The 22,500-nt window shown below is 40.9% G+C and overlaps 1 protein-coding gene and 1 long non-coding RNA gene across 2 annotated transcripts in view; one reads left to right on the top strand and one right to left on the bottom strand.

The window, feature by feature from the left end:
• LOC118761503 overlaps positions 1-8,784 on the bottom strand; it is a 12,507-nt gene extending 3,723 nt beyond the window's left edge. Inside the window, exons 1-2 of the long non-coding RNA XR_004997430.1 lie at positions 8,655-8,784; positions 6,634-6,635 (exon numbers count right to left, since the gene is read on the bottom strand). This is a non-coding gene — a long non-coding RNA (uncharacterized LOC118761503). The remainder of the gene's footprint in view (positions 1-6,633; positions 6,636-8,654) is intronic.
• The window catches only part of LOC115230083, a gene marked incomplete at its 3' end in the record, with an annotated part of 64,751 nt that overhangs the window by 36,358 nt on the left and 5,893 nt on the right, over positions 1-22,500 (top strand). The gene's annotated exons all lie outside the window — the stretch shown is intronic.

The following is a 22,500-nucleotide window of genomic DNA, read 5'->3' as shown; positions in this document are numbered from 1 at the left end:
CCTGATACAGTACCAGACAGTGGCTCTCATGGCTTCTGATCTTAACTGATTGGAAGTGTTATCATGTACATTGTTTTGTCTTGGTGTAAAAGATGGGCTACAGCAAATATTCTGCTCAATACCACAGATTTGCTAATGCCCTGATGCAGTACCAGGCAGTGGCTCTCATGGCTTCTGATCTTAACTGATTGGAAGTGTTATCATGTACATTGTTTTGTCTTGGTGTAAAAGATGGGCTACAGCAAATATTCTGCTCAATACCACAGATTTGCTAATGCCCTGATGCAGTACCAGACAGTGGCTCTCATGGCTTCTGATCTTAACTGATTGGAAGTGTTATCATGTACATTGTTTTGTCTTGGTGTAAAAGATGGGCTACAGCAAATATTCTGCTCAATACCACAGATTTGCTAATGCCCTGATGCAGTACCAGGCAGTGGCTCTCATGGCTTCTGATCTTAACTGATTGGAAGTGTTATCATGTACATTGTTTTGTCTTGGTGTAAAAGATGGGCTACAGCAAATATTCTGCTCAATACCACAGATTTGCTAATGCCCTGATGCAGTTCCAGGCAGTGGCTCTCATGGCTTCTGATCTTAACTGATTGGAAGTGTTATCATGTACATTGTTTTGTCTTGGTGTAAAAGATGGGCTACAGCAAATATTCTGCTCAATACCTATTTCTTTATTATCCACAAGGGGCTAAACATAGAGGGGACAAACAAGGACAGACATAGGTATTAAGTCGATTACATCAACCCTGGTGCGTAACTGGTACTTAATTTATCGACCCCGAAAGGATGAAAGAGAAAGTCGACCTCGGCGGAATTTGAACTCAAAACGTAACGGCAGACGAAATACCGCTAAGCATTTCATCCGGCGTGCTATCGTTTCTGCCAACTCGCCGCCTTATTCTTCTCAATACCACAGATTTGCTTGTCAGTTGTTTGACCGTTACCAGTTGAGCATGTCCCTTGGTGGCTGACGATATGTGCATCTCTGATCACAAGCAGAAGTAGTGGGGGAGCATCATAGCCATGTGTTGAGAGGGATTCTTTAGGGTTTGGATAATTCACCTCTGGAAACATGGGTGTTTCGCTCAACATCCTTAAACAACCCTTATTCAGGGACCTTTTGAGTGGGATGGGTTATTTGACCAGAAGAAAATTCTAACTGGGCCCCACTTGCAAAGTCATGTGCTGGTTTTATCTTGATATCAGATCACCATGTCGCGCACATATGGTTGTGATGCATGTGCCTGGTGTACCCTTATCACACGGGTAGTCATGATGGTTATACTGGGCTTTGTATATTTTACCTCAGTGTCACTTTGGTGGCATGAACTGCTCTCTCACTCAATAATAATAGTCCCTTCTATTATTGGCACAAGGCCTTAAATTTTGGGAAGGAATTAATTCAGTGACATCGACCCCCAGTGTGTGACTGGCACATATTTAATCAAACCCACTGGATAACTGGTATTTATTTAATTGACCCCAGTGTGTAACTGGTACTAATTTAATCCACCCCAAAAGGATGTCAACCTTGGCGGAATTTGAACTCAGAACATAGCGACAGATGAAATACCACTAAGCATTTCAGCCAGCGTGCTAACGATTCTGCCAGCTCGCCACCTTAATAATAATAATAATAATAATAATAATATGATGATGATGATGATGATGATGGTTTTCTGTGCTAAGGCGTAGGTAAGTTTTGGAAATGTGAGGCAGTGAAATGCCAGGATGGGCAGTGGGGATGGGCGAGGGTGGATTTGAAAATGTGTTTGAAGAGAAGAGAAAATATTTGTTTTAGTTTGGAGATGTGTTTACATTTGAAGGGGTTTTCTGTGTTTGGGTCGGGAAGGCAGGATGTGAGACCACGTCAGTATCATCTGTCATCATCAGCAGCTGCTGCATCAGTTGCTGCAGAATCGTCATCGTCAAGATCATCGTTGCCATCGTCGTCATCACCACCATCACGACGACCACCACCAGTCGTTACCATCAGCATCATCATCATCTCCGTCATCGTCACCACCATCAGTATCATCATCATCTCCATCGGCATCATAATGATCACCACCACCTCTGTCATCGTCATCTATGCCATAGTCATCACAATCATCACCAACACTATCATCATTCTCATCACCACTATTTTTCATTATCACCACCACCATCGTCATCATCATCACCATCATTGACATCATCATCATCATCATTGACATCGTCATCATCATCATCACCTCCATCATCATCGTCATCATCAGTATCATCATTGACATCATCATCATCACCTCCATCATCATCGTCATCATCAATATCATTATTGACATCATCATCATCGTCATCATCATCATCAACATCATCAGTATCATCACCACCACCATCATCGTCATCATCATTGTCATCATTATATCCATTGTTGTCATCACCATCATTTTCATAAAAACCACCACCACCACCACCACCACCATCGTCATCATAATAATCATCTATATCCTCATCATCACCGTCATCAACAAGCAGTCAACATGATCATTACCAGCATCCCTGCAATCAATTCCAGTACCATCATCCTTACCACCACCACCGCCGCCCCCACCGCCAATCTCTTGCATCATCAACGTGGCCACCAACACCATCATCATCATCATCGTCATCATCATCATCATCATCATCACTTCTTCCAGTTTTCTCTGCCCCACCTCCCCGCACACCATTGCTGTCATCATCATCTCAGAGATGATGACAATAATTGATGTCTGTCGTTATTTGTTGGGGCAGGAGGAAGAGGAGGAAGAGGAGGAGGAGGAGGAGGAAAGGGGTCGCCACCATCACGTGACGTTTCTAAGGTTGTGTCCATGATTTAGGCAAAAGGGTACATTAGATGATGTACTCAGAGGTGCACTATGCCGTGTCCAGTTGCGGCTGGGATGCCTCTGATAGACAGGTCTGCTGGATCAGCACCAACCTAGGGTTAAACAGCTGCCACCATGTTGTAATCATGAGCTACTACCATCGCCACTCCCATCACCACCACCACCACTATACAACCACTCACACCGCCACTACTTCCATCACTACAACTACCCCACCACCAATACCATCACCACTCCCACCAGCACCACTACTTCCATCACTACAACCACCACCACCATCACCATGACCATCAATCACTACAACCACCACCACCATCACCACTCCCACCACCCCCACCACCACCACTACTTCCATCACTACAACCACCACCACCACCACCAATACCATCACCACTCTCACCACCACCGCCACCACTACTTCCATCACTACAACCACCACCACCACCATCACCACTTTCACCAGCACCACTACTTCCATCACTACAACCACCACCACCACCACCAATACCATCACCACTCCACCACCCCCACCACCACCACTTCCATCACTACAACCACCACCACCATCACCACTCCCACCACCCCCCCACCACCACCACTACTTCCATCACTACAACCACCACCACCACCACCAATACCATCACCACTCTCACCACCACCGCCACCACTACTTCCATCACTACAGCCACCACCACCATCACCACTTTCACCAGCACCACTACTTCCATCACTACAACCACCACCACCACCACCAATACCATCACCACTCCCACCACCCCCACCACCACCACTTCCATCACTACAACCACCACCACCAATACCATCACCGCTTCCACCAGCACCACTACTTCCATCACTACAACCACCACCACCACCACCACCACCAATACCATCACCACTCTCACCACCACCGCCACCACTACTTCCATCACTACAACCCACACCACCACCATCATCTCTATGATCATCAGTAAAAGCCTCTACACCACCATCAACACTACCGCCAATACAACTACACCGGTTGCTGTCACCGCCACCCCCCACCGCCACCGCCACCCCTTCCCCCCTGTTCCCCCTCCCCTCCAATCCTGTATAAACAACATTAATTCCAAAAACCTGTTTCTCGCTGACACAACCTCCTTAGTTTCTGTTTAATGTTTTAACTGGCAATTTACAGTGTGTGTGTGTGTGTAAACGCGTGTGTGTATGTGTGTGTGTGCATGTATATACGTGTGTGTGTGTGTGTGTATGTGCATGTGTGTATATGTGTATATATATGTATATATATGTGTATGTGTATATATGTGTGTGTGCATATATGTCTGTATGTGTATTTGTGCATGTATATATGTGTGTGTGTGTATGTGCATGTGTGTATATGTGTGTGTATATATATGTATATATATGTGTATGTGTGTGTGTGCATATATGTCTGTGTGTATATGTGTGTGTGCATGTATATACATGTGTGTGTGTGTATGTGCATGTGTATATATATATGTATATATATGTGTATGTGTGTATATATGTGTGCATATATGTCTGTATGTGTATTTGTGCTTGTATATATGTGTGTATATGTGTGTGTGCATGTATATACATGTGTGTGTGTGTATGTGCATGTGTGTATATGCGTGTGTATATATATGTATATATATGTGTATGTGTGTGTGTATATATGTATATATATATGTGTATGTGTGTGTATATATGTGTGTGTGCATATGTCTGTATGTGTATGTGTGCTTGTATATATGTGTGTATATGTGTGTGCATGTGTGTGTGTGTGTGCATGTGTGTATATGTGTGTGTGTATATATTTATATATATGTGTATGTGTGTGTGTATATATGTGTGTGTGTATATGTCTGTATGTGTATGTGTGCTTGTATATATGTGTGTATATGTGTGTGTGCATGTATATACGTGTGTGTGTGTATATATTTATATATATGTGTATGTGTGTGTATATATATATATATATATTTTTGCATGGATAGGTGTGTGTGTGTGTGTGTGTGGTGTGTGTGTGTATGAATGTGTATACATCTATACATGTAGATGTGTTTGTGCCTATATACACGTGTGTATATATGTATGTTTTCATATTTGTATTTACATACACCCACTCATGCAGCACATACGCATGTATGTATGTATGTATATTTGTCTATATATATATATATATGTTTTCATTTCTCGTTGTGTTCTACGTTTATTTGTGGTGTCCTGTACTCATATATATATATGCATGTATATATATATGCATGTATATATACATATAGATGTAGGTACGTACATATATGTATGTATGTATGCATATATTTTATTTATTAAATTGTATATATATATATATATGTTTGTGTGCACTCTCCCTTTCTCTCTCTCTTTCTCTCTCGCTCTACACACACACACATATACACACATATATGCAAGTGTATTATCAGCATACACACACACACACACACAGCTGTTCCCTATTTGTTTCCTTCTAAGATAACATAAGCCAGGGGACACTTAACTGAGGCTGTCTCCTCCAGTCGGATGTTCTTCCTGTCCCCAACCCTTACAAGTGGCTGAAAAATTTTATTTACCCCCCCCCTCCCTTTCTCCCCCCCCCCTTCCCCCCAGCTCCGATCCACATACTTCAGAACTGAAGAATTACGGGATATGTTGTTTGCAGAATGCATAAACAAATGTCTCCTTGAGGCAATACGCACACACACACACACACACACATATGACGGGCTTCTTTCAGTTTCCATTTATCAAAGCCATTCACAAGGCTTTCCATGGCCCAAGGCTCTAGTTGAAGACACTGGCCCATGGTGTTACACCCTGTGGGATTGAACCCAGAGCCATGTAGTTGGGAAGTAGACTCCATACCACACAGCTTTGCATATGGACAGTGGCTGTGTGGTAAGTAGCTTGCTTACGAACCACATGGTTCCGGGTTCAGTCCCACTGCATGGTACCTTAGGCAAGTGTCTTCTACTATAGCCTCGGGCCAACCAAAGCCTTGTGAGTGGATTTGGTAGACGGAAACTGAAAGAAGCCGTTCGTATATATGTATATATATGTATGTATGTGTATGTATATATTTGTATGTCTGTGTTTCTCCTCCTAACATCACTTGATAACCAATGCTGGTGTGTTTATGTCCCTGTAACTTAGCGGTTTGGCAAAAGAGACCGATAGAATAAGTACTAGGCTTACAAAGAATAAGTCCTGGGATCGATTTGCTTGACTAAAGGCGGTGCTCCAGCATGACCACAGTCAAATATCTGAAACAAGCAAAAAGAGAGTATACATATGCAAGGGAGTGCTGAAAAGTCCTTGTCTTTTAGGGTGTCGCAAAAGGCCTGATTACAGGCCCAATACTGAAGGACTGCTGCAATACACTACCGTCAAAAATTAATTAGCACCCTTGATTTGTTCACCATGAAGCATGGTGGGGGTGCTCTGATGGTGTGAGGGGCGTTCAGCTACAGTGGTGTTGGGCAGCTCTATGCCGTCGAAGGCAACATCAACGCAGCAAAGTACGTTGAGATAGTACGGGATACCTCTTTGGTGGCGAGGAGTACGTGCTGGCCAGTCACCTGACCTGAACCCTATTGAGAACCTCTGGAGTCGATTGTACAAACTGTACAGAGATTTAAAGGGGTGGTGGGAAAAGTACTGCAAACCCAACAGCTGTTTCAGGAGGCTCAGTCGTCCATAACAATGTTTGTAGATTCTCTCCTTTGACATCTCAAATGTAAGATCTCTTCCCTGAAGACAGGGAGTTGTCACATTGTATGATGCAATCAATCTACAGACATTCTTATGGACCATTTGTATTCCGTGTAAGTTGGACCTTTTTATATGTGTACATGTATACATTTTTTGCATTTCATGTATTTCATATCTCTTCTCTCTATATATAAACGGCAGTTTGTCTGTCTGTGTGTCTGTCAGGTTGTACCCTCACCCTGACCACGGCTTTCAACCGATTCTGATGAAACTTGACACACACATAGCCCCATGTCATAATTCAAAAGTAACGCAGCGAAAACTTCGAAAAATTCCCCCAGTTCTGAAAAAAATCGATAAATTCGACATGGGGTTGAAAATCTAAGCTTTTTATTTACAACACATTTTCTGTTGTAGTTTTCGCAACTTGCAATCGATTTTCACCAAACTCATGGTGAAGCTTAATGTTACCCTAAGAAACTTAATTCTGATGTTAGTTTTCCATGCAATACCTTACCATCAGAAAAAATCGATAAAATCATGCCATTTTGGGAAATCGCGTTCAAATTCAAGATGACATATTTTCGACAATATCTTTCTCAAATTGGCAGGAATTTCTTTAAAATTCACAGCGAGCATCATGTCTGCTCCAGGGGCTCTTACATACCCGGGCAATGCCGGGCTATGCTGCTAGTACTTTATATATTGAACTGTTTCACTTGCATATCCTTACATTTACTTCTAAACCCACTCAAATTTAAACCTCTTGAGGTCTACTAAGTATATTCTATGTGCAGAATATCTGGATCTCATCTATGAACTATATATATACAATTGGACTTTGCCAAAGCTTTTGACTCGGTAAACCACCGCCTACTACTTGTCAAGCTTCAAGCATATAGTTTCCATCCGGATATTGTACGATGGGTTGGTGCCTTCCTCTCAGATCGCTCCTTCCAAGTTCAAGTTAATGGTTCGCGGTCCGACGTCTCCAGTGCGAGCAGTGGCGTGCCTCAAGGTTCAGTGCTTGGGCCCTTGTTGTTCTTAGTCTTCATAAATGACTTGCCCGACGACCTCACGCAACACACCCTTCTATTTGCCGACGATATCAAACTGGTCGCTCCTCGCGGTAGTATAGAGGATCTTCGTCGATGCCTCCACCAAATTGGAAGTGGTCTAACGATTGGGACCTGTGTCTGAACGTGTCAAAGTGCTGTCATCTGCCTGTCGGCTCTACTCCTGCAACTCAACTTGATTTCGAGCCGGGTCGTCTGCTGCTGAGAGAGGACCGATCAGGTAAAGGACCTGGGTATCTTGGTGGATTCCTCCTTTTCACCTTCAGCCCAGTGCGTCCATGCTGCCAACAAAGCGCGCGGAATTCTGTTTTTGATTCGACGGGCATTCGGAATGCTCACTGCAGCCATATTCCTGCCACTCTATGTGGAGGCGCAATGGCCCAGTGGGTAGGGCAGTGGACTCGCGGTCGTAGGATCGCGGTTTCGATTCCCAGACCGGTTGTTGTGAGTGTTTATTGAGCAAAAACACCTAAAGCTCCATGATGCTCCGGCAGGGGATGGTGGTGATCCCTGCTGTACTCTTTCACCACAACTTTCTCTCACTCTTTCTTCCTGTTTCTGTTGTACTTGTATTTCAAAGGGCCGGCCTTGTCACTCTCTGTGTCACGCTGAATATCCCCGAGAACTACGTTAAGGGTGCACGTGTCTGTGGAGTGCTCAGCCACTTACACGTTAATTTCACGAGCAGGCTGTTCCGTTGATCGGATCAGCCGGAACCCTCGTCGTATAACCGACGGAGTGCTTCCAACCAACATATATATACATCATTGTTTATAATTATTCAAAAGAAAGTAAGAAAATGTCGATATAACATTTAATAAAAATTTATTATCTGCAAGAATCATTGAAACAGCTCTAAGAGACCATGTTTGATTTTTGCAGATAATAAATTTTTATTAAATGTTATATCGACATTTCCTTACTTTCTGTCAAACGATTATAAACCATCATTTATGTATACAAACCTATTGTTTTATGAATATTAGCGTTCACAACAATTATTAGGTATTAACCCAGTAATTAATTGGATGATACCATCCCTTAATGAGGCTAATTTAACTTCTAATTGAATATATATATATATATATATATAAAACAAATATATAATATTTAGGATATGCATATACATACATACATACATAGATATATATATATATATATATATATATATATATTATATATATATATATATATGTATGTATATGCATATCCATAAATATATATATATTTATGGATATGCATAACATACATACATACATATATATATATATATATATATATATATATATATATATATATATATATATATATGTATGTATGTATATGCATATCCATAAATATATTATATTGTTTATATATATATATATATATATATATATATATACAGCGGTGCTTCAGCATGGCCGCAGCTCTGAGCTGAAACAGAAAAAACACACACACACACACACACACTCACACACACACACTCACACACACACACTCACACACACACACACACACTATTCTATAATTATAAACATAATTATAATGAGGGATCAGCCAATTGCCTTGACATGTACAGAATTGTAGCTGAACAAATTGACCCCGGGACTTATTATTCATAATCCTAGTACTTATTCTGCCGAACTGCTAAGTCACAGGGACACAAACATCACTATCGTTGGACAACTGATGGTGGGTAGCAAACACAGATGGGCTTCTTTCAGTTTCCGTCTACCAAATCCACTCACAAGGTTTTGGTTGGCCCAAGGCTATAGTAGAAGACACTTGCCCAAGGTGCTACACAGTGGGACCGAACCCAGAACGATGTGGTTGGGACACAGACTTCTTACCACACAGCCACAGCTGTTTAACTATCTGCCGAAGCACCTGAGGAGCCTCTATGGAGTGGACGTAGACGTTTTCAAACGGGAACTTGACCTCTGGCTTGCCGAGATCCCGGATGAGCCAATATCTAAGCAAGAAACTCAAAAGAGGGCAGTAGCATCGAACTCCATCCTTCACCAAAAGCCGCTCCGACAAAGGTGGAAAGTGGAAAGGTGATTACAATGGCAGTGCTCCAGCATGGCCACGGTCTTTGAGTGGCTGTGTATATAGGCGCAGGAGTGGCTGTGTGGTATGTAGCTTGCTTACCAGCCACATGGTTCCGGGTTCAGTCCCACTGCGTGGCACCTTGGGCAAGTGTCTTCTGCTATAGCCTCGAGCCAACCAAAAGCCTTGTGAGTGGATTTGGTAGACGGAAACTGAAAGAAGCCTATCGTATATATATATATATATATATATATATATATATATATATATAGTCTTCTGCTATAGCCTCGGGCCGACCAATGCCTTGTGAGTGGATTTGGTAGACGGAAACTGAAAGAAGCCCATCGTATATATGTATATGTATATATATATATGTGTGTGTGTGTCTGTGTTTGTCTCCCTAGCATTGCTTGACAACCGATGCTGGTGTGTTTACGTCCCCGTCACTTGGCGGTTCGGCAAAAAGAGACCGATAGAATAAGTACTGGGCTTACAAAAAAGAATAAGTCCCGGGGTCGAGTTGCTCGACTAAAGGCGGTGCTCCAGCATGGCCGCAGTCAACTGACTGAAACAAGTAAAAGACTAAAAGAGAGTATATATATATATATATATAGTGTGTGTGTGTGTCTGTGTGTGCATGCTTGTGTACGCGACGTGTTTTGTGCAGTATAAACTGCATCTGTCTCCAAGCTTCAATGCAATCTGTTATTGATCTGATGTCGCTGGATGTCTCTGATTTCTTTATTTATTTTTTGTTTGATTTTGCCCCCCCCCATCCCCTTTTTTTTTTCCCACAAAGCTTCCAATCGCTAATGGAGTCCAGTCATTATCGGTCAGTTGGCGGTCAGGTGTGTCAGTATGGCAACCCACCACCACCACCACCACCACCACCACCGCTGCTGCTGCTGGTGCTGCTGCTGCCGCCGTCGCCACCACCACCACCACCACCACCGGCACCACCACCACCGTCACCACCACCACCACCACCACCACCGTCACCACCTCCACCACCATCACCACCGCCGCTGCTGGTGCTGCTGCCGCCGTCGCCGCCGTCGCCACCCCCCCCCCCCCACCACCACCACCACCGGCACCACCACCACCGTCACCACCACCACCACCACCACCACCACTACCGTTACCACCTCCACCACCGTCACCACTGGCACCGCCACCACCATCACCACCACTACCACAGTCACCACCACCACCGTCACCACCACCACCGCCACCGTCACCACCGCCACCACCACCACTGTAACCACCACCACCACTGTCACCACCTCCACCACCATCACCACCGCCGCTGCTGGTGCTGCTGCCGCCGTCGCCACCACCACCACCACCACCACTAGCGCCGCCGTGATGCGGAGGTGATGGTTGCCAGGGGCAGTTAAGCAACATCCTGTTGCACACTGTTCGCTGCTTTTATGTCCATTGTGGCAGGATGTAAACTTCGCTTGTTTCAGCTTTTGTGTGTTTATAGCACAAAGACTTTTGTGTCTGTTTGGGTGTGTGTGTGTGTGTGTCTGTGTGTGTATATATCTGTAAATGTAAATATGTGTACGTACATACATGTATATACACAAATATATATATATATATATATGTATATATATATATATATGTATATATATGTATATATGTATATATATGTGTATATATATATAATGTATATATATGTATATATGTATATATATGTGTATATATATATATGTGTATATATATATGTATGTGTATATATATATGTATATATATATATATATGATATAATATATATATATGTATATGGGTATATATATATATGTGTATATATAATATATATGTATAATATATATATATGTATATATTATCTAGATGTATATATATATATGTATATGTGTGTGTGTTTGTGTACATACATGCATTTACTTATACGTATATATATATATACACACACACACACACACGTATATATAGATATATTACACGTACATAAATATATATATTATATAGATATATGCGTGTACATACATGTATATATACCTGTGTATATACATGTATATAAATGTATATATGTATATATACACACACACACTCACACACATATACACAAACATATATACACATACATATGTATATACATATACATATATATCTATGTACATCCATATATATTTATGAATATATACACATATAAATAGATGTATGGATGTGTGTATATACATATATATATATATATATAATATATATATATATATATAACATGCAAATATATGTATGTATAGATATACATAAGTACAAGTATATATGTGTGTCCATACATTGAGGTTCTATTTATGTACGTATGTATGTATGTACATACATATATACGTAGGCATGCACATCTCCATACTTAGATGTTTGTATATATATACATATATCTACATACAAATATATGAGCATGTGTCCACATACTGTTTGTGCTATATATATACTGATCTATGTTTATAAATGTATATACGCAAGCACAGGCATGTAAATATATGTACATACATGTATATATACGCATGTGTACACACCACAAACACACACACACAACACACACACACTCTTTTACTCTTTTACTTGTTTCAGTCATTTGACTGCGGCCATGCTGGAGCACCGCATTTAGTCGAGCAATCGACCCCGGGACTTATTCTTTTGTAAGCCCAGTACTTATTCTATCGGTCTCTTTTGCTGAACCACTAATTGACAGAGACCTAAACACACCAGCATCGGTTGTCAAGCAATGCTAGAGGGACAAACACAGACACACACACACACATACACTATATATATATATACACATATACGACAGGCTTCTTTCAGTTTCCGTCTACCAAATCCACTCACAAGGCATTGGTCGGCCCAGAGCTATAGCAGAAGACACTTGCCCAAGATGCCACACAGTGGGACTGAACCCGGAACCATGTGGTTGGCTAGCAAGCTACTTACCACACAGCCACTCCTGCGCATGTATGTGCATAGGTTTACACACTGGCATACAGACAGGTCGATATAAACACAGTGAATATGGAACTTTACATACACACACAAGTACACACATACGCGCATATGTATATATCATTGGCGATTTTTATCCCTCTGTCTTCCCTTCTCTAGATCTTCCTTCTCCTATGTCCGACGAAGAGCTTCGCTCGAAACGTTAAAACACCTCCTTTTTCCTGAGAGTCCAATAATACTATTTGTTTCCACGTCCTCGCGTTGTTGTGTTTTTTTGTGCTTCTTGTTTGGATTAACTTTATATATATAATATATATATAATATATATATATATATATATATATATGAATGTAGTTATTGACACGCATATGTACTCCTACACCTACTCTGTGTGTGTGTGTGTGTGTGTGTATGTGTATGTATATCTGTGTTGCCGCCACACACAGGAACATCTATATATTTTAATAATTTATCCATTAATTGCAAAGGTCTGTTATCAATCTACATATCTGTCTAATTATGTGTGTTTGTGTATATATATATATATATATATATATTATAATAAATTAGAGACAAAACCACTATTATGCAAATCAAACAAAGAAAAACTTAAGCCAATACATAAATTAATTTATATTATTTAGAAATGTAACAATTATTAATATCCACTACGATCGTTTCGTGTCTTCAGTCATCAAATCTATGAGTAGTAGACATTCTTCAGGTGGTTTCAGAATATTCTTGGCATGTTTTAAACAATGAGTTCATTGTTTAAAACTCGCCAAGAATATTCTGAAACCACCTGAAGAATGTCTCAAAGATGTGCTGAAATAAGACATGAAACGATCGTAGTGGTTATTTATAATTGTTAAATTTCTAAATTTATATAAATTAATTTATGTATTGGCTTAAGTCTTTCTTTGTTTGATTTGCCTAATAGTGGTTTTGTCTCTAATTTATATAATATAATATTTTACTATAAAATGGATTCAATCCTAAATCTGATTTTTCCCTGTAAATTTGGATTTATCCCTAATATTTATATTATATAGTATATATATATATATATATATATATATATATATATATATATATATAGGTGCAGGAGTGGCGTGTGTGGTAAGTAGCTTGCTAACCAACCTCATGGTTCGGGTTCAGTCCCACTGCGTGGCATCTTGGGCAAGGTGTCTTCTACTATAGCCTCGGGCGACCAATGCCTTGTGAGTGGATTTGGTAGACGGAAACTGAAAGAAGCCTGTCGTATATATATATATATATATGTGTGTGTTGTGTGTCTGTGTTTGTCCCCTAGCATTGCTTGACAACCGATGCTGGTGGTTTACGTCCCTGTCACTTAGCGGTTCGGCAAAAGAGAGATGATAGAATAAGTACTGGGCTTACAAAGAATAAGTCCCGGGGTCGATTTGCTCGACTAAAGGTGGTGCTCCAGCATGGCCGCAGTCAAATGACTGAAACAAGTAAAAGGAAAGAGAGTAAAAAAGAGATATATATATATACATACGAGCACACAGACACACACACACACACACACAGATGTATCATAGATATATCTTCGTCTGTCTGTCTGTCTATTGATTTAGCTTTGTATCTTCATGTTTACCTTTTATCTACTTATGTATATATATGTTTTTGTTTACCTGTCTACCTTACCCATTTATCTACTCACCTTCAATCAATCCTCCTTACCTGTCTGTCTGTTGATCTATCTATCTGTCCTTCTTTATCTCTGTCTGTCTGTCTGTCTATCTATCTATCTGTCTATCTGTCTGTCTGTCTGTCTGTTACCTATCTATGTATATCCATCTACCTACCTATATATATCTATCTGTCTATCTACCTGTCTATCTATCTGTCTCTCTGTCTATCTATCTGTCTATCTGTCTGTCTATCTATCTATCTATCTATCTATCTATCTATCTATCTATCTATCTATCTATCATCACACACATATATACATATACATATATACGATGGGCTTCTTTCAGTTTCCATGTACCAAATCCACTCACAAGGCTTTGGTCAGCCCGAGGCTATAGTAGAAGACACTTGCCCGAGGCTATAGTAGAAGACACTGAACCCGGAACCATGTGGTTGGTAAGCAAGCTAGCAAAGTTTGGCAACAAGTTGTATCAAATTAATGATATAACATGGAGATAAAAATTGCTAAAAATCATCTGGAAAAATCCAAATATGTAAACATGCAAGAGAGAAGACTGTGCTTGTGTGGCCGTGTGATGCGTATGAATGAAGACAGGTGTGTAAAGAAGTGCCAAGCGCTAATTTTGGAGGGTACTTGTGGAAGGTGTAGACCCAAGAAGACGTGGGATGAAGTGGTGAGAAAGGATCTTCAGACGCTGAGGCTCACTGAGTAAATGACAAAGGACCAGGAGATGTGTCGATTTGCTGTACTTGATAAGACATGTTAAAAAAGGATCTTTAGACACTGGGTCTCAATGAGGAAATGACAGGGGACTGGGAGATGTGGTGATTTGCTGTACTTGATAAGACATGTTAAGAAAGGATCTTTAGACACTGGGTCTCAATGAGGAAATGACAGGGGACTGGGAGATGTGGTGATTTGCTGTACTTGATAAGACATGTTAAGAAAGGATCTTTAGACACTGGGTCTCAATGAGGAAATGACAGGGGACTGGGAGATGTGGTGATTTGCTGTACTTGATAAGACATGTTAAGAAAGGATCTTTAGACACTGGGTCTCAATGAGGAAATGACAGGGGACTGGGAGATGTGGTGATTTGCTGTACTTGATAAGACATGTTAAGAAAGGATCTTTAGACACTGGGTCTCAATGAGGAAATGACAGGGGACTGGGAGATGTGGTGATTTGCTGTACTTGATAAGACATGTTAAAAAAGGATCTTTAGACACTGGGTCTCAATGAGGAAATGACAGGGGACTGGGAGATGTGGTGATTTGCTGTACTTGATAAGACCTGTTAAAAAAGGATCTTTAGACACTGGGTCTCAATGAGGAAATGACAGGGGGATGGGAGATGTGGTGATTGCTGTACTTGATAAGACATGTTAAGAAAGGATCTTTAGACACTGGGTCTCAATGAGGAAATGACAGGGGACTGGGAGATGTGGTGATTTGCTGTACTGATAATAAGACCTGTTAAAAAAGGATCTTTAGACACTGGGTCTCAATGAGGAAATGACAGGGGACTGGGAGATGTGGTGATTTGCTGTACTTGATAAGAAATGTTAATAAAGGATCTTTAGACACTGGGTTTCAATGAGGAAATGACAGGGGACTGGGAGATGTGGTGTTTGCTTGTACTTGATAAGACCTGTTAAAAAAGGATCTTTAGACACTGGGTCTCAAGAGGAGGAATGACAGGGGACTGGGAGATGTGTTGATTGCCTGTACTTGATAAGACCTGTTAAAAAAGGATCTTTAGACACTGGGTCTCAATGAGGAAATGACAGGGGACTGGGAGATGTGGTGATTTGCTGTACTTGATAAGACATGTTAATAAAGGATCTTTAGACACTGGGTCTCAATGAGGAAATGACAGGGGACTGGGAGATGTGGTGATTTGCTGTACTTGATAGACATGTCAAGCTAAATAAAATCCCTGTTTTCCACACTTTGAGCCTAGTTCTTTTAGGTGCTGGTGGCACATAAAAAGCACCCAGCACACTCTGCTAAGTGGTTGGCATCCAGCCATAGAAACCAGACCAGCTGGAGTCTGGACAGCTGCCTAATGGCCAGCTCCATGTAAAACTGTCCAACCCATGCCCAGCATGGAGAGCAGACATTAAACGATGATGATGGTGATGACGAGTGTGTCAGTATTCTATAGAAAATAAAGGAATTCTTGAATGCTTAGAAAAACAGGTAAATAGCCTTTAGGAGATGGAAAAAAATTACCAGCAAACCTCTTTTGAGAATTGGACCCTGTGCCTCTCAAATTCCGGCTGAGTGCTCTGTAGCATTAAGCTGAGACACCCCTGACCATTAAGCTATGATGCCCCTGATCATTAAGCTAAGAGGCCCCTGATCATTAATCTAAGAGGCCCCTATCATTAATCTAAGAGGCCCCTGATCATTAATCTAAGAGGCCCCCCCTATCATTAATCTAAGAGGCCCCTGATCATTAATCTAAGAGGTCCCCCCTATCATTAATCTAAGAGGCCCCCCTATCATTAATCTAAGAGGCCCCTGATCATTAATCTAAGAGGCCCCTGACCATTAATCTAAGAGGCCCCTGATCATTAATCTAAGAGGCCCCCCCTATCATTAATCTAAGAGGCCCCTGATCATTAATCTAAGAGGCCCCTGACCATTAATCTAAGAGGCCCCTGATCATTAATCTAAGAGGCCCCCCCTATCATTAATCTAAGAGGCCCCCGATCATTAATCTAAGAGGCCCCCCCCTATCATTAATCTAAGAGGCCCCTGATCAGTAATCTAAGAGGTCCCTGACCATTAATCTAAGAGGCCCCTGATCATTAATCTAAGAGGCCCCCCCCTATCATTAATCTAAGAGGCCCCTGATCATTAATCTAAGAGGCCCCTGACCATTAATCTAAGAGGCCCCTGATCATTAATCTAAGAGGCCCCCCCTATCATTAATCTAAGAGGCCCCTGATCATTAATCTAAGAGGCCCCCCCTATCATTAATCTAAGAGGCCCCTGACCATTAATCTAAGAGGCCCCTGATTATTAAGCTAAGAGGCCCCTGATTATTAAGCTAAGAAGCCCCTGATCATTAATCTAAGAGGCCCCCGATCATTAATCTAAGAAGCCCCTGACCATTAATCTAAGAGGCCCTCCAATCGTTAATCTAAGAGGCCCCTGATTATTAAGCTAAGAGGCCCCTGATTATTAAGCTAAGAAGCCCCTGATCATTAATCTAAGAGGCCTCCGATCATTAATCTAAGAAGCCCCTGACCATTAAGCTAAGAGGCCCTCCAATCGTTAATCTAAGAGGCCCCCGCCAATCGTTAATCTAAGAGGCCCTGACCATTAAGCTAAGAGACACAGGGTGTCCATAAATAAACTTTACAATTTGAAAAAAAAAAGTCAGAAAACAGTGAAAGGAAACTGAATAACTCAGCTAAGTTTATTGGGAAACATTGGCAAACAATAAAAGTTTTATTAGAAACATCATAACACTTCTACGTGGGCGCCATTGTTTGCTAAGAAATTGATTGATGGCTTTCAACTTTAATAATTAAATTGTTGAAGCTGTAAAGATAATTTATGAACAACCTGCATATACCTGTCTGTCTGTCTGTTTGTCTGTCTGTGTTTCTGTCTGGTAAGAAGCTTGCTTCCCAACCATATGGTTCTGGGTTCAGTCCCATTGCATGGCACCTTGAGCAAATGTCTTCTACTATATAGCCTTGGGCAACCAAAGCCTAGAGAGGACATGGTAGATGGAAACTGAAAGAAGCCCATCGTATAAGTATATGTGTGTGTGTGTGTGTGTGTGTATGTATGTATGCCTTGGTTGTGTGGTAAGTAGCTTGCTTACCAACCACATGGTTCTGGGTTCAGTCCCATTGCATGGCACCTTGAGCAAATGTCTTCTGCTATAGCCTTGGGCAACCAAATCCTTGAGAGGACATGGTAGATGGAAACTGAAAGAAGCCCATCGTATAAGTATGTGTGTGTGTGTATGTATGCCTTGGTTGTGTGGTAAGTAGCTTGCTTACCAACCACATGGTTCTGGGTTCAGTCCCATTGCATGGCACCTTGAGCAAATGTCTTCTGCTATAGCCTTGGGCAACCAAAGCCCTCAGAGGACATGGTAGATGGAAACTGAAAGAAGCCCATCGTATAAGTATGTGTGTGTGTGTATGTATGCCTTGGTTGTGTGGTAAGTAGCTTGCTTACCAACCACATGGTTCTGGGTTCAGTCCCATTGCATGGCACCTTGAGCAAATGTCTTCTACTATAGCCTTGGGCAACCAAAGCCTTGAGAGGACATGGTAGATGGAAACTGAAAGAAGCCCATCATATAAGTATATATGTGTGTGTGTGTGTGTGTGTATGTATGCCTTGGTTGTGTGGTAAGTAGCTTGCTTACCAACCACATGGTTCTGGTTCAGTCCATTGCATGGCACCTTGAGCAAATGTCTTCTGCTATAGCCTTGGGCAACCAAAGCCCTCAGAGGACATGGTAGATGGAAACTGAAAGAAGCCCATCGTATAAGTATGTGTGTGTGTGTATGTATGCCTTGGTTGTGTGGTAAGTAGCTTGCTTACCAACCACATGGTTCTGGGTTCAGTCCCATTGCATGGCACCTTGAGCAAATGTCTTCTGCTATAGCCTTGGGCAACCAAAGCCCTCAGAGGACATGGTAGATGGAAACTGAAAGAAGCCCATCGTATAAGTATGTGTGTGTGTGTATGTATGCCTTGGTTGTGTGGTAAGTAGTTTGCTTACCAACCACATGGTTCTGGGTTCAGTCCCATTGCATGGCACCTTGAGCAATGTCTTCTGCTATAGCCTTGGGCAACCAAATCCTTCAGAGGACATGGTAGATGGAAACTGAAAAAGCCCATCGTATAAGTATGTGTGTGTGGTGTGTATGTATGCCTTGGTTGTGGTGGTAAGTAGCTTGCTTACCAACCACATGGTTCTGGGTTCAGTCCCTTGCATGGCACCTTGATCAATGTCTTCTACTATAGCCTTGGCAAACCAAAGCCCTGAAGGACATGGTAGATGGAAACTGAAAGAAGCCCATCGTATAAGTATGTGTGTGTGTGTGTATGTATGCCTTGGTTGTGTGGTAAGTAGCTTGCTTCCCAACCACATGGTTCCAGGTTCAGTTCCACTGTATGGCATCTTGGACAAGAAAGTGTGTGGGTGAAACTCTGCGTGTGTCTGTGTTTGTCCTCCCTACCACCACTTGACAAATGGTATTGGTGTGTCTCTGTCCCTTTAACTTAGCCGTTCAGCAAATGAGATTGATAGAATAAGTATCAAGGTGGCAAGCTGGCAGAATCGTTAGTATGCTGGGCAAAATGCTTAGCAGTATTTCGTTTGCCATTACGTTCCGAGTTCAAATTCCGCCGAGGTCGACTTTGCCTTTCATCCTTTCAGGGTCAATTAAATAAGTACCAGTTACACACTGGGGTCGATATAATCGACTTAATCCGTTTGTCTGTCCTTGTTTGTACTCTCTGTGTTTAGCCCCTTGTGGGGAGTAAAGAATTTTGTCTGCCATTACGTTCTGAGTTCAAATTCCGCCAAGGTCAACTTTGCCTTTCATCCTTTCGGGATCAATTAAATAAGTACTAGTTACGCACTGGGGTCGATATAATCGACTTAATCCGTTTGTCTGTCCTTGTTTGTCCCCTCTATGTTTAGCCCCTTGTGGGTAGTAAAGAATTAAGAATAAATATCAGGCTTAAAAAAATAAAAAACACATTAGGGTTGATTCATTCAATTAGAAATTCTTCAAAGCAGTGCTCCAGCAAGGCCACTGTCTAATGACTGAAACAAGTAAACGATTTGTATACATGTACATACTCATTTTACTCTTTTACTTGTTTCAGTCATTTGACTGCGGCCATGCTGGAGCACTGCCTTTAGTCGAGCAACACGACCCCGGGACTTATTTGTAAGCCCAGTACTTATTCTATCGGTCTCTTTTGCCGAACCGCTAAGTGATGGGGACGTAAACACACCAGCATCAGTTGTCAAGCAATGCTAGGGGGACAAACACAGACACAAACATATACACACACATACATATATATATATATGACTGCCATGACACTGCATCCTTTAAAGCCCTCATGCTTTCCGAAATCCGCCGAAACTACACCTGATTTATAATCAGGTGTAGTTTCGGAGTTGTAGTGCACCTGAGCAATGTACACAATGTTTTATTTTTATTATATACAGATATACGACAGGCTTCTTTCAGTTTCCGCCTACCAAATCCACTCACAAGGCATTGGTCGGCCCAGGGCTATAGCAGAAGACACTTGCCCAAGATGCCATGCAGTGGGACTGAACCCAGAACCATGTGGTTGGTTAGCAAGCTACTTACCACACGGCGGTGCTCCAGCATTGCCACAGTCAAACACAGACACACAAGCATACACACACATACGACGAGCTTCTTTCAGTTTCCATCTACCAAATCCACTCACAAGGCACTGGTCGGCCCAGGGCTATAGCAGAAGACACTTGCCCAAGGTGCCACGCAATGGGACTGAACCCGGAACCATGTGGTTGGTTAGCAAGCTACTTACCACACAGCCACTCCTGCGCATGTATATATGTGATTGTGTGTATGTATGTGTGTGTGTGTATCTACATTGTGCATGGTGTATTTGTGTATGTATATGTAGGGTGTGCATCTCTGTAGCTACATATGTTTCTCTGTGTGTGTGTGTGTGTGTGTGTGTGTGTGTGTGTGTAATGGATATCTCCATTTCACTGGGTCACCAAGTGCGTTTCTTCGGCTACGTTTATAAAGGGAAGGAAGAAGGGGTGGGGAGAAGGAAGATCTCACATTCAATAGGGGAGGTTCACCTTAAGGCAACTCGTTTTGTTGCATATATATATATATATATACGTCACGTATATACACCCACATAGACGTGGGTATATAAACTCCATGTGCGTGTGTGTGCACATGCTTGCATGCATACAGACGTATGCATGTACACGTGTGGTGTATATATATATATATATAATATATATATATATATGTTATATATATTACAACACACACTATATATACATATATGCATATACATATATGCATATACATATATATATATCATAAGAAAGTTGGTTTGTGTGATATATATATATATACATCTGTATATATATATATATATATAATATATAACATATTGATATATATATATATATAACATTATAATAATTATATTATATATAATACATACATATAATATACATTCACACACATGTATGTGTATAGATATATACACATACATCTATATATATATATACACACACACTCGCACACATACATATGCATCTATGTATGTATAAGAATGTAACATTTTTGTGTACATATGTATGTATATATATATATATATATATGTATATATATATATATATATATATATATATATATATATATATATATATATATATATATACATATATATATATATAGAGAGAGAGAGAGATCTGAGATAGATCCATATATATATATATATATATATATATATATATATATATATATATATATATATATATGTATATGTATTTGAAAAAGGAAAAGAATGACTTCACTGGTAGTTCTAATCAGTTTAATAATTCATTAATTTTTAATTTTTTTAATAATGGTGAGTGTTGCCTCTCTATCTATCAATCTGTCTATCTCCATCTATCTCTCTATCTGTCCTATCTCCATCTATCTATCTATCTGTCTGTCTGTCTGTCTGTCTGTCTGTCTGTCTGTCTGTCTGTCTGTCTGTCTGTCTGTCTGTCTGTCTGTCTATGTCTATCTATCTATCTATCTATGTCTATCTATCTATCTATATATCTATCTATCTCTCTGTCTGTCTGTCTGTCTGTCTATCTCTATCTATCTATCTATCTTTCCATCCATCCATCTATCTATATGTCTATCTATCTATGTATGTATCTATCTGTCCGTCTGTCTGTCTGTCTTTGTATCTATTTGTTTATGCATCCATCTATCTATCTATCTATATATCAATCCATCCATCCATACATATATATATTCATCTATCTATCTATCCATCCATCCGTCCGTCCGTCCGTCCGTCTATCTATCTATCTATCTATATTTCTATCTATCTTA

This window comes from Octopus sinensis, unplaced genomic scaffold (genome assembly GCF_006345805.1).
Source record: "Octopus sinensis unplaced genomic scaffold, ASM634580v1 Contig14437, whole genome shotgun sequence".
NCBI lineage: Eukaryota > Metazoa > Mollusca > Cephalopoda > Octopoda > Octopodidae > Octopus > Octopus sinensis.
The sequence above is the reverse complement of the archived record's forward strand: the minus strand, read 5'-3'. Positions and strand labels throughout refer to the sequence as shown.